Source organism: Leptodactylus fuscus, chromosome 7 (genome assembly GCF_031893055.1).
Source record: "Leptodactylus fuscus isolate aLepFus1 chromosome 7, aLepFus1.hap2, whole genome shotgun sequence".
Taxonomy (NCBI): Eukaryota; Metazoa; Chordata; class Amphibia; order Anura; family Leptodactylidae; genus Leptodactylus; species Leptodactylus fuscus.
In genome coordinates this window covers 3362165-3374034 of record NC_134271.1, presented here as the reverse complement: position 1 = coordinate 3374034, position 11870 = coordinate 3362165, and the positions used below count along the sequence as shown (strand labels likewise).

Below are 11870 nucleotides of genomic sequence, written 5' to 3'. Positions count from 1 at the left end.
GGCTGGGGTGATATGCTGGATCTGGTGACAGTAACCTATCTATCTGCAGGACTGGGGTGATATGCTGGTTCTGGTGACAGTAACCTATTTATCTGCAGGACTGGGGTGATATGCTGGTTCTGGTGACAGTAACCTATCTATCTGCAGGGCTGGGGTGATATGCTGGTTCTGGTGACAGTAACCTATCTATCTGCAGGGCTGGGGTGATATGCTGGTTCTGGTGACAGTAACCCATCTATCTGCAGGGCTGGGGTGATATGCTGGTTCTGGGGACAGTAACCTATCTATCTGCGGGGCTGGGGTGATATGCTGGTTCTGGTGACATTAACCTATCTATCTGCAGGGCTGGGGTGATATGCTGGTTCTGGTGACAGTAACCTATCTATCTGCAGGGCTGGGGTGATATGCTGGGTCTGGTGACAGTAACTTATCTATCTGCAGGGCTGGGGTGATATGCTGGTTCTGGTGACAGTCACCTATCTATCTGCAGGGCTGGGGTGATATACTGGTTCTGGTGACAGTAACCTATCTATCTGCAGGGCTGGGGTGATATGCTGGATCTGGTGACAGTAACCTATCTATCTGCAGGGCTGGGGTGGTATGCTGGGTCTGGTGACAGTAACCTATCTATCTGCAGGGCTGGGGTGATATGCTGGTTCTGGTGACAGTAACCTATCTATCTGCAGGGCTGGGGGGATATGCTGGTTCTGGTGACAGTAACCTATCTATCTGCAGGGCTGGGGTGATATGCTGGTTCTGGTGACAGTAACCTATCTATCTGCAGGGCTGGGTGATATGCTGGTTCTGGTGACAGTAACCTATCTATCTGCAGGGCTGGGTGATATGCTGGTTCTGGTGACAGTAACCTATCTATCTGCAGGGCTGGGTGATATGCTGGTTCTGGTGACAGTAATCTATCTATCTGCAGGGCTGGGGTGATATGCTGGTTCTGGTGGCGGTAACCTATCTATCTGCAGGGCTGGGGTGATATGCTGGTTCTAGTGACAGTAACCTATCTATCTGCAGGGCTGGGGTGATATGCTGGTTCTGGTGTCAGTAACCTATCTATCTGCAGGGGTGGGGTGATATACTGGTTCTGGTGACAGTAACCTATCTATCTGCAGGGCTGGGGTGATATGCTGGTTCTGGTGACAGTAACCTATCTATCTGCAGGGCTGGGGTGATATGCTGGTTCTGGTGACAGTAACCTATCTATCTGCTGGGCTGGGGTGATATGCTGGGTCTGGTGACAGTAACCTATCTATCTGCAGGACTGGGGTGATATGCTGGTTCTGGTGACAGTAACCTATCTATCTGCAGGGCTGGGGTGATATGCTGGTTCTGGTGACAGTAACCTATCTATCTGCAGGGCTGGGGTGATATGCTGGTTCTGGTGACAGTAACCTATCTATCTGCAGGGCTGGGGTGATATACTGGTTCTGGTGACAGTAACCTATCTATCTGCAGGGCTGGGGTGATATACTGGTTCTGGTGACAGTAACCTATCTATCTGCAGGGCTGGGGTGATATGCTGGTTCTGGTGACAGTAACCTATCTATCTGCAGGGCTGGGGTGATATGCTGGTTCTGGTGACAGTAACCTATCTATCTGCAGGGCTGGGGTGATATGCTGGTTCTGGTGACAGTAACCTATCTATCTGCAGGGCTGGGGTGATATGCTGGTTCTGGTGACAGTAACCTATCTATCTGCAGGGCTGGGTGATATGCTGGTTCTGGTGACAGTAACCTATCTATCTGCAGGGCTGGGGTGATATGCTGGGTCTGGTGACAGTAACCTATCTATCTGCAGGGCTGGGTGATATGCTGGTTCTGGTGACAGTAACCTATCTATCTGCAGGGCTGGGGTGATATGCTGGTTCTGGTGACAGTAACCTATCTATCTGCAGGGCTGGGTGATATGCTGGTTCTGGTGACAGTAACCTATCTATCTGCAGGGCTGGGGTTATTCTCTAGTTCTGGATCGGCCAAGCATGCATGTTATTTCAGTAGGTAGAGGGGATTAGTATCTTCCTTATGGGGGAAGGATCAGAATCCCGAGCTGTTCAGTTCATTCTCCTCTGACAAGAAACATTGACATCCGTCCTGATTGATCCTCACGAGAGATATTGATGTCACATATAATAAATTACCGCACTCAGATCCATCTAATGTAAATTTATATCTAATCAATGACTCCCGACCAGGGGCCGAATCCGTGCGATAATTTGCTGACAACTCCACCACGTAAACAATCCCTTATAATAGATCTGACAACGAGGGGGCAGGAAGGTGACGCTGCGGATTCTTCTCCTGATAACTTTTTTTTGTAATAAAATATCATTTTTGATCCTTTTTGTGTATAATGTGTTATAAATAATAAATATTCCAAAAAAAGTCTATTAAGATGGAATTGGATTATAAAGCCTGCAGTTAGGGGTTAGCGGCTGCTCCTGTATCACCGCCGATCTGTCCTCTGCTGCTCTTATTCTGTCCATATAGTAATACGTGTATAGTACGTCGCACCTTTCCATGGTTACCAGCAGCCCCTCCCCCACCTCACATATTCGGGTCATGTGGCCGAGGAATGCAGAATCAATTGTTCCTGTAACTTAGGACATGGATGATGTTTATGTCAGACTCAAGACACTGCCAGAGATGGGGAGAAGAGATGTTAGCCGCAGTTCACACTTGTATTTCTGTACAACAAAAGGCAACAAAATTAGGGAAGAAAAAAAGTAACAGAACGAAAACAATAATCTCGTCCAAGTCTGTTGTGCTGATCTTCAGGTCGTCATTCTGTAATTGTAGAGATACATTGTATCGGGGAGTTACTGTGATCTCACCAATAATTTCAAGAGGAAAGAAGCGGCAAAGCCAAGAAATTACAGAAGGAGCGGGAAATCTACGGAAACATTCCCTCTTATACTCTTGTCTGATACTTGTATTACGTTAGGTTCACACCTGCGCCCGGAGTCCGTTCTGTGGTTTCCGTCTTCTGCATGCAGAAGATGGAAACCTGTCAGACCGGGTCCGGCCATGTGTGCCAGTGAGTGTTTTATGCTCTCCGCCGCAAAACCGGATTTTTAAAACCAGACACAGAATACTGCATGTCCGACTGTGTCCGATTTAAAAAAAAAAAACGGTTTCGCTGCGGAGAGCATAAAACACTCACCGCCGCTCACGGCCGGACATCTTTCAAACCCATTCAAATGAAAGAGTCCGGCAGGTTTCCCTCTCCTGCTCTGTTTTGTGCAGGAAACGGAAACCTGCAGAACGGAGACCGGGCGCAGATGTGAACGAGCCCTTATACTCCTCTTTTACTGCCAAAGCCAAGTGTCACTCCTCTGTCCTCCTCTTCCTTGACCTCTCCTCTGTCCTCCTCCTTGACCTCTCTTCTCTCCTCCTCCTTGACCTCTCTTCTGTCCTCCTCCTTGACCTCTCCTCTGTCCTCCTCCTTGACCTCTCCTCTGTCCTCCTCCTCTGTTCTCCTCCTCCTCTGTCCTCCTCCTTGACCTCTCCTCTGTCCTCCTCCTCTGTTCTCCTCCTCCTCTGTCCTCCTCCTTGACCTCTCTTCTGTCCTCCTCCTCCTTGACCTCTCTTCTGTCCTCCTCCTTGACCTCTCCTCTGTCCTCCTCCTTGACCTCTCCTATGTCCTCCTCCTCCTTGACCTCTCTTCTGTCCTCCTCCTCCTTGACCTCTCCTCTGTCCTCCTCCTCCTTGACCTCTCCTCTGTCCTCCTCCTTGACCTCTCTTCTGTCCTCCTCCTTGACCTCTCCTCTGTCCTCCTCTTCCTTGACCTCTCCTCTGTCCTCCTCTTCCTTGACCTCTCCTCTGTCCTCCTCCTTGACCTCTCCTCTGTCCTCCTCCTCTGTTCTCCTCCTCCTCTGTCCTCCTCCTTGACCTCTCTTCTGTCCTCCTCCTCCTTGACCTCTCTTCTGTCCTCCTCCTTGACCTCTCCTCTGTCCTCCTCCTTGACCTCTCTTCTGTCCTCCTCTTCTGTACTCCTCCTCTGTCCTCCTCCTCCTTGACCTCTCCTCTGTCCTCCTCCTTGACCTCTCTTCTGTCCTCCTCCTTGACCTCTCCTCTGTCCTCCTCCTCCTTGACCTCTCCTCTGTCCTCCTCTTCCTTGACCTCTCCTCTGTCCTCCTCCTTGACATCTCCTCTGTCCTCCTCTTCTGTACTCCTCCTCTGTCCTCCTCCTCCTTGACCTCTCCTCTGTCCTCCTCCTTGACCTCTCCTCAGTCCTCCTCTTCTGTCCTCCTCCTCCTTGACCTCTCCTCTGCCTTTGACACAGTTGACCACTCTCTCCTGTTAAAAACACTTTCACCCCTTGGTATCTCAGACCTGGCCCTTTCCTGGATCTCCTCATACCTCACTGACCGCACATTCAGCGTCTCCCACTCGCACACCACCTCCTCACCTCGCCCTCTCTCTGTAGGTGTCCCCCAAGGCTCTTTCCTAGGACCCCTCCTGTTCTCCAGCTACACCCTCAGCCTGGGACAACTCATAGAATCTCATGGTTTTCCATCACCATTGCTATGCTGATGACCCTCCAATCTACATCTCTGGACCAGATATGACCTCTATGTTGTCCAAAGTTCCGGATTGTTTAGCGGCCGTAGCCTCCTTCCTCAAACTCAACATGGAGAAAACAGAGTTCATCATGTTCGCCCAACCTCGTATGACCCCTCTACCTGATCTATCAAAGTTAATGAAACCATGCTTAGCCCTGTCCCACGGGTCCGCTGCCTTGGGATTATCCTGGATATCCTGGTATACTGGCAAGACAGTTCTGAGGAGCCAGAGACTGCAACAAGCCACAATACTCGAGCAATGGCTGAACTGCCCCGTGGGTGTAAAGAGGCCCAAATACGGAACAAGATGGCGTCACACTGGTACAGATCAGTCATCTTTTAAGGCAATTCCTAGGAAGAAGACAGAAGCCTCCAGTGGTGAGGAGAGGAAGTGCAACGATATTTCAGAGTCAGAGAAACAGCGGCCACTAGTGGTAGATTAGCAGAATACACAGGATTCTGACAACCGGATTCAGCAGCAAGATTGCACAAGAAACTTAACTCTGTCATTGACCGATCTTACATGTAAGTGGTTTAGAAGCCATAATGGTGGTGGTCGGCTCCCTTACAAGGCTCTCCATGTTTTAGTTCCTCCAAGGACATATATTTTCCTGGGAATATATAACCATTACATTAGTAAACTGGTACGACTAGGCTGTGACTCCGACATCACACACGTGGCCCTTGCTTTTGTCCATAACACCTATATGTGGAGAAGACTACAGGCGGTATTACATTAGGTGCAGGGATATGGGAGGCCTCCGTTGACGTCACACCATCGCTGACTAAGTCAACCTTTGCCCTTGGGCCGGTGTGAGGTGGAATTCTTCAGAAAGTGACCTGTGATCACAAGACTGGGGTAATGTTTAGCAGCTCAGTCCTCTATGCCAGAATATCACAAGTGCTTGGACACAATCATGTCACAACATCGGGTAGTAATACGCTCTGTGGAAATTTACTATGTGAGCCTCGTAGCATTTACTACGGCCATGAGGTTCAATCCTGTAATGGGGCCACTCCGCCCAAAGAGATGAGTGTCCGGCCCCGAACATTTCTACTTTCACTCCGTCCATTATATCCCCATAGTATAAGGTTCTCATTACTGTGGCCCCACATTATAATGCCCCCCTGAATATACCCCCATAGTATAATGCCCCCCTGAATATACCCCCATAGTATAATGCCCCCCTGAATATACCCCCATAGTATAATGCCGCCCTGAATATACCCCCATAGTATAATGCCGCCCTGAATATACCCCCATAGTATAATGCCCCCCCTGAATATACCCCCATAGTATAATGCCCCCCTGAATATACCCCCATAGTATAATGCCGCCCTGAATATACCCCCATAGTATAATGCCACCCTGAATATACCCCCATAGTATAATGCCGCCCTGAATATACCCCCATAGTATAATGCCGCCCTGAATATACCCCCATAGTATAATGCCGCCCTGAATATACCCCCATAGTATAATGCCCCCCTGAATATACCCCCATAGTATAATGCCCCCCCTGAATATACCCCATAGTATAATGCCCCCCTGAATATACCCCCATAGTATAATGCCCCCCTCACCGCTCTCCATTCCCACAGTCCGTTCCTCTCTCTTCTGCTGCCAGGATTGGTCTTCATTGTCATCCAATCCCTATATCACTAGGACACATGACATCATTTCTGTGTGTTCTGTACACAGGCACAGTGCCACACCTATGATTGTGGCTGACCTCGGTACTGCAGTTTAGCTCCATATAGATTATTCTATAGTGCCCGGAGTATTTATTGCTATGTATTATAGTGCACAGTATAGGAAGGGTCTAATATACCATATGGCGACTTCTTCTTTTCTCCAGTAGTGGACACTTGGCTGCCCCATGTACATTAGAGGGTTAGGGATAATAATGTAATGTCTATTACTGGGGTAGGTCCAACCAAAATGTGCTCAGGGGCTGCTCCAACCCTGCTCTGCTCATGTCCTCCATATACAGCTTTGTAGAGACCTAGTCGCACCACGCATTGTCAATTATCTATCGGGGACATTTCTAAAATAACGTGTCACCCGGTGACGCCGGAGGATTGAGGTCCATGAGATACTTTGTGTCACTTCCATTGACTTTCACTTTTAATGACTGATACAATATTATAATCTGTGAAAGAAGAAGTTTCCAGAGACAAAAGCCTCGAGACTGGAAATAAGGAACTTGTTATTACTATTATTATCACTTCCTAACCCCATAGTTGTGGTTGCGCCCTGTACATATTAGCAGAGGCGTAACGTGAGGCTCCTGGGCCCCGATACAAGGTCTGTATTGGGGCCCCCATGTGCCGTCTATAATACTGGAGTCTTCTTATATAGAAGAGAAGCCTTCGGGCCCCCTGAGACTACAGGGCCCGCTAGTAATTGTTATTGCAAATTAGGAACTACCATGGATTGCAAAACTAAGAACAAACCACGAGTCTGTCCGGGAAATCGGCAAAGATTAAAATAGGGACAAGAAGTGCTGAGGATGACTATGGTGAGATATGGGTCATTCCCTGGTGTAAAGGGGTTGTATTTGTATTTCCTAAATAATAGCAGCTAAGTAATACCTTCTTACCTACCCCTGGGTCCTGACCTTTGCCAGGTCCCCTGCCAGGCTCTATATTTTGGACATGCTACCACTGCTGCCAATCACTGACCGCTCCAGGCACCACTGAGGTCCCCACTCCAGGCAGTGATTGGCTGCAGAGATCTCATGTCCATGTGAAAACATCATTACTGGTGGTCAGAGAAGGGGCAGGAGATCGGCCTTACCAACCTTATACCAAGCAGAGCAGATTATTCACCCTCCATCTATACGGATTATGTTATGTCCCTGCACCAATGCAGTATTCTACTATTATTTCTTATGGATTTTGCATTTTGCAATAATATTTCTATTCTTAGTGTCAATGTGGCGGCCATGTTGAAGGTTTAGCCTTCCTCCCTGTATTGTATATACAGCAGTCTCTATGATGTGATGGAGCACAGCCCCCTCCTTAGATACCAGACAGTGGCAGAGGAGGTGTATACAGATGTAGGTCACTCTGTGTATACGGTGTTACTGCCCGGCTTTACAAACAATACAAAGGATCAGTCATTGAATCTGACAATTTCTGCCGACTCTGTCCCAGTCTAAACAGCAAAGCTGACAAGTGATCTGCAGAGCACAGGAGACGTCGCCTCTTGTGTGTCCTGTAATAAAACCTAGAAGATTTCCAGATGTTATTTTATCACATTAACCACATAAATATGAAATAAAAAACATGAAAAATGTCTCATTAATGAATAACCCGCCATCGCTATCGCGCATCATGTGGAACATTCCGGAATATGTTTAGATACAAGAAGGTCTTTGTTGTGTCGCCGTCGGACATTCTTGTCCTTGTGGCCTCCGCGACTAATAGATGGAATAATTCAATTTCCATGCAGAATCATCGGCGAGTGCCCGTGAGGTCCGGAATAATCCTCATGTCAACAGGAAACACAGATACAGGGGAGTATTTCTGGCAGATAACTTCCCTTTCCATTCAATGCACATGCTCAGTGTCCTGAGAAATTCGAGGCATGCAGGAGAACAAGAGCGCTCCTATCCATGTTCCTTGTGATTTCCAGGCACTTGTGTAATGTGCAGCTGTCCTTGGTTTCTATCCTGTCAGTGCACATGTGCTAAAGGGTCACATCTTCAAGGGTTTATCGAGGATTTGTCAGGTTTTTTCCCCCTCAAACAGCGCCACCTCTAGTCCATAGGCTCTGACTGGTATTGCAATTTATCCTAGGTGAGGGTTATTAAACTGAAATATCAGACATAGACCGTGGATAAGGACCACGAAAGCAGGCCTGCAATAGGATTGCTCAGTACTTTGAGACTATGGGGTCCGACACCTGGCCCTGCACCAACAGAGCACATTACCTACTTAGCGGTTGTCACAAAACCTCCTGGACACTAAGAGATTGTTCTGGTTGGTTTGGAAGACCTGGCTAGTCATGTTGTGCAGGATAAGTTGTGGATTCACCAAGTCTGAACACCCCAATAACATCCATCATCTGATCGGCACCGTCACCCTGACAATTTTGTCCAAACCCATTAAGCTATTTCACAGCACTTTTAGTGCAAATTAGGATATATTAGCCAAGTGGGCGGTCACACTGCATGAGAGATCACAGAGAGACTCCGCCCCCAGAGAAACCACTGCTATACCCAGATCTACATCACCAATAAAAGGGCTGAACCCCAAAGTGCCCAGTGTGACATTGGATGATGGATGCCATTGGGCTGGTCGCAGGTCTTCTTTAAGGTTCCCTCCATCTATAAGGCAGAGTTTATAGTACTGGTCTCCTCATATTTGGAAGACCCTCAGGGGCAGAGGGTGCTGTTACTCCCACACCCAGGAGCCTCAGGGGGGCCAATACATTACTGCCATTACAGTTGGGTAGCCTGGTAGATTTTGCATTAGGGCCCAGGAACTTCATGTTACCCCTCTGTGAACCCCCTGTTACCCTCTGGGGCCAGGTGCGGCCAGTCTCTCTTCATCCCCTCAAGCTGCGCCTCTGTAACTTCCAATAATCCAGAATCTGAATCCCATATACAGAATGTTACTATGGTAGACTGTTCATTGTCAGGTTATCATGTCATACAATCTCTTTGGACACGCATTGTTTAGGTGGACGAGCTCCTAAATTGCCGTCCTTTTGTTTTACCTCTCTTTCATTGACTTGCTGTCATTCCGCTGTCAGGTGATGTTATCTCTAGTTTACCCTTCAGATCTGGGGCAAAAGTCAAAAAAGTTGTGTTGGAAGTGACGCCAGTTCTGCAAGTTTTGAAAGCAAGACCAAGTCATGTATAGAAAAAGTAACAAACTAGCCGAGGTCACAGGTCAGCGTACATTGTGTACATTGTATCATTGTCAGGAGTTTTGGATACTCTCTGTCCTTGCCGGATCGGGCTTTGATACTTAGTTTGCTGCTATTTATTACTGTATATTGTAACAAAACGCACAATGTAACAAAGAGATACAGGACAGAAGTTCTGATGCCAATGACTGAGATGATCTTCATGAACACAATTCTTACAGGGTCCTGGAGATTTGAGGGTGTTCACCATCTCATATGAGGAATATGGTATAACTTTGGGATCTGCAGGAGAATGACCTCAGGAAACCCCAAAGATCTTGAGGATAAAGGTGTAGAACTTCTCCAAGAATTCAGCCCCTTCGCTTTCCTTTGAACACCAGGGAGGACTTTGGAAGGGATTGTGATTAGTTGTACCCCATAAATCACAAAGTGATGGAATATCCTGGCACAAGTCATCCCTTTATGAGATGGCAGTATCCCTTTAAGGCCCATTTAAAGAGGTTGAGACCGCCCACTGGACTCCTAGATTTATTAGTAGCAAAGGTTTCACTGAATAAGTTACCAGTCATCCTGAATAAAGCTTTTCCCACAATACTACTATATATAGTAAGTCTATAGGCGCTGCTCCTGCTCTATAGTACGCCGCTGTCACATCAGGTCACATCGCGAGTATCTTTACGAGAATCCACAACCGCAGACCTAAGAAACAATACAGCTCTGTGCGTCATACACAGCAGTAATATAACAGGCCGGTTGTCTTATGTGACAATCCAGAACAGCAGGCGGCATTGCAACAATGTAATCATAACATCGTATAACATTGTATAGACACATAGAACATTGTAATATCCGCTGTCACCCGGGGCCATATCATCTGTCATTGTCTTAGAAGATTTGATTATCATCACACAAATCCACCAGATATTATATAGGCGCATGGAGAACGGAAAATCTACACAAATCACCTTCATGGCCTGTATATAAGGCTCTCCAGAATCTATTTCCAAGAATTTTTAGCTGTAGATTTTATTTACAGGCATTCACATTAAATATAATAAGTTCCTTCGTGGACATAAGATAATTTTTTAGAGCTATTGGGCAAAAATTTGACTCCTTTTTAGATGACGGTCGGTCATTGGTCTGGGGAAATGATTGTTGTTCGGCCCTATGGACATTCGTTATGGGTGAAATCCTTAATTTTCATCAATGATAGTGTAATGTATAAGGCACCTTATAGCGGTGGTATACTGTATAGGCACATATATAGGTGTATCCAGACCAGGAACATCCATCTATATGGCGGCTGACCAGGGTCACATGACTATTACTTCATAGTGAGCTATACAATGAATGGCTGGAACACTTCTGCACCCATCTCACTACAGAACATGAGCCGGACATTTGGGAGCTCATCATAAATCACTACGATCCAGTGATTTATATTTACATGGCCGTGGTCAATCTGGGTTTCTTGGATGGGACAGGACTGTGAGAATACCCCGAGGGTCTCCTGTGCACAGCTATAGATCATATACAAGCTATAGATTATATCCACAACTGCAGGTACAAGTACAGACTCATTTCTATGGGCCCATACTTACATAGTGTCCACATATTATGAAGCCTGTCCTATCCTTACCCGTATTTGTGGCACAGACAAGTGTAAGGGATCAGACAAGTCTTTTTGTGGATTGGAGACCAATATTTGAAAACAATAAACCCTACAACGTGTCCGATAAGAGAATCTTAAAATAAAATAATCCTTTAATTGTATAAAATAAGATAATCCTTTAATAGTCCCACCATGGGGTAATTCAGTGCGTTACAGCAGCCTGGATAATACGGTGTATTCTCACTGCTGTGTCTCCCGACAACGAAAAACAGATGTATTGCTCCATTTTTATCACTTGTTTTATATCCATTTTGTATCTACAAAATCTATCAATCCCCAACCCCCTCCTCCAAACCAGTTTATTGGGGTCCATCATATCCCCCAGCCTCAGACATCAGAGTCGCCCTGGGTTAGGTTCTGGCCAAGGACAATATCTGTATGGACTTTGTATGTTCTCCCGTGTTTTTCAGGGTTTCCTCCGATTACTCCAAAGCCATCCTAAGAGATTCCGTTTCTGAGCCCTAATTCAGACAGGACTGATGTGAGCGACGACAATCTCTGTACAGCGCTGCGGAATAGGTTGGTGCTATAATAATCCACCCGTCTATTCAGTGAATTCCACCTCATGTCTTTTCTTATATGCAAAACCTTGACGTGTCTTGATATCCTCCAGATATTTGGAGCCTCTGACATGTGAGTTTGAATGAAATTCCTCCCCAGCTGCCAGGCAGGACGCCTGAGTCGTCTCTGTAGTTTGTATCAGGAAACAATGCTCACTCCTCCCTCTAGTAGGAAGGCGCTGGGCT

At 46.8% G+C, this 11870-nt stretch overlaps 1 long non-coding RNA gene across 1 annotated transcript; it reads right to left on the bottom strand.

Moving 5' to 3' along the window:
- Positions 1–3490: 3490 nt before the first annotated feature.
- On the bottom strand, positions 3491–4115 carry LOC142214400 (uncharacterized). The gene is made up of 3 exons (XR_012717274.1): positions 4053–4115; positions 3668–3726; positions 3491–3512 (listed from the first exon to the last, which is right to left on the bottom strand). It is a non-coding gene; the product is annotated as an uncharacterized LOC142214400 (long non-coding RNA).
- Positions 4116–11870: the final 7755 nt, after the last annotated feature.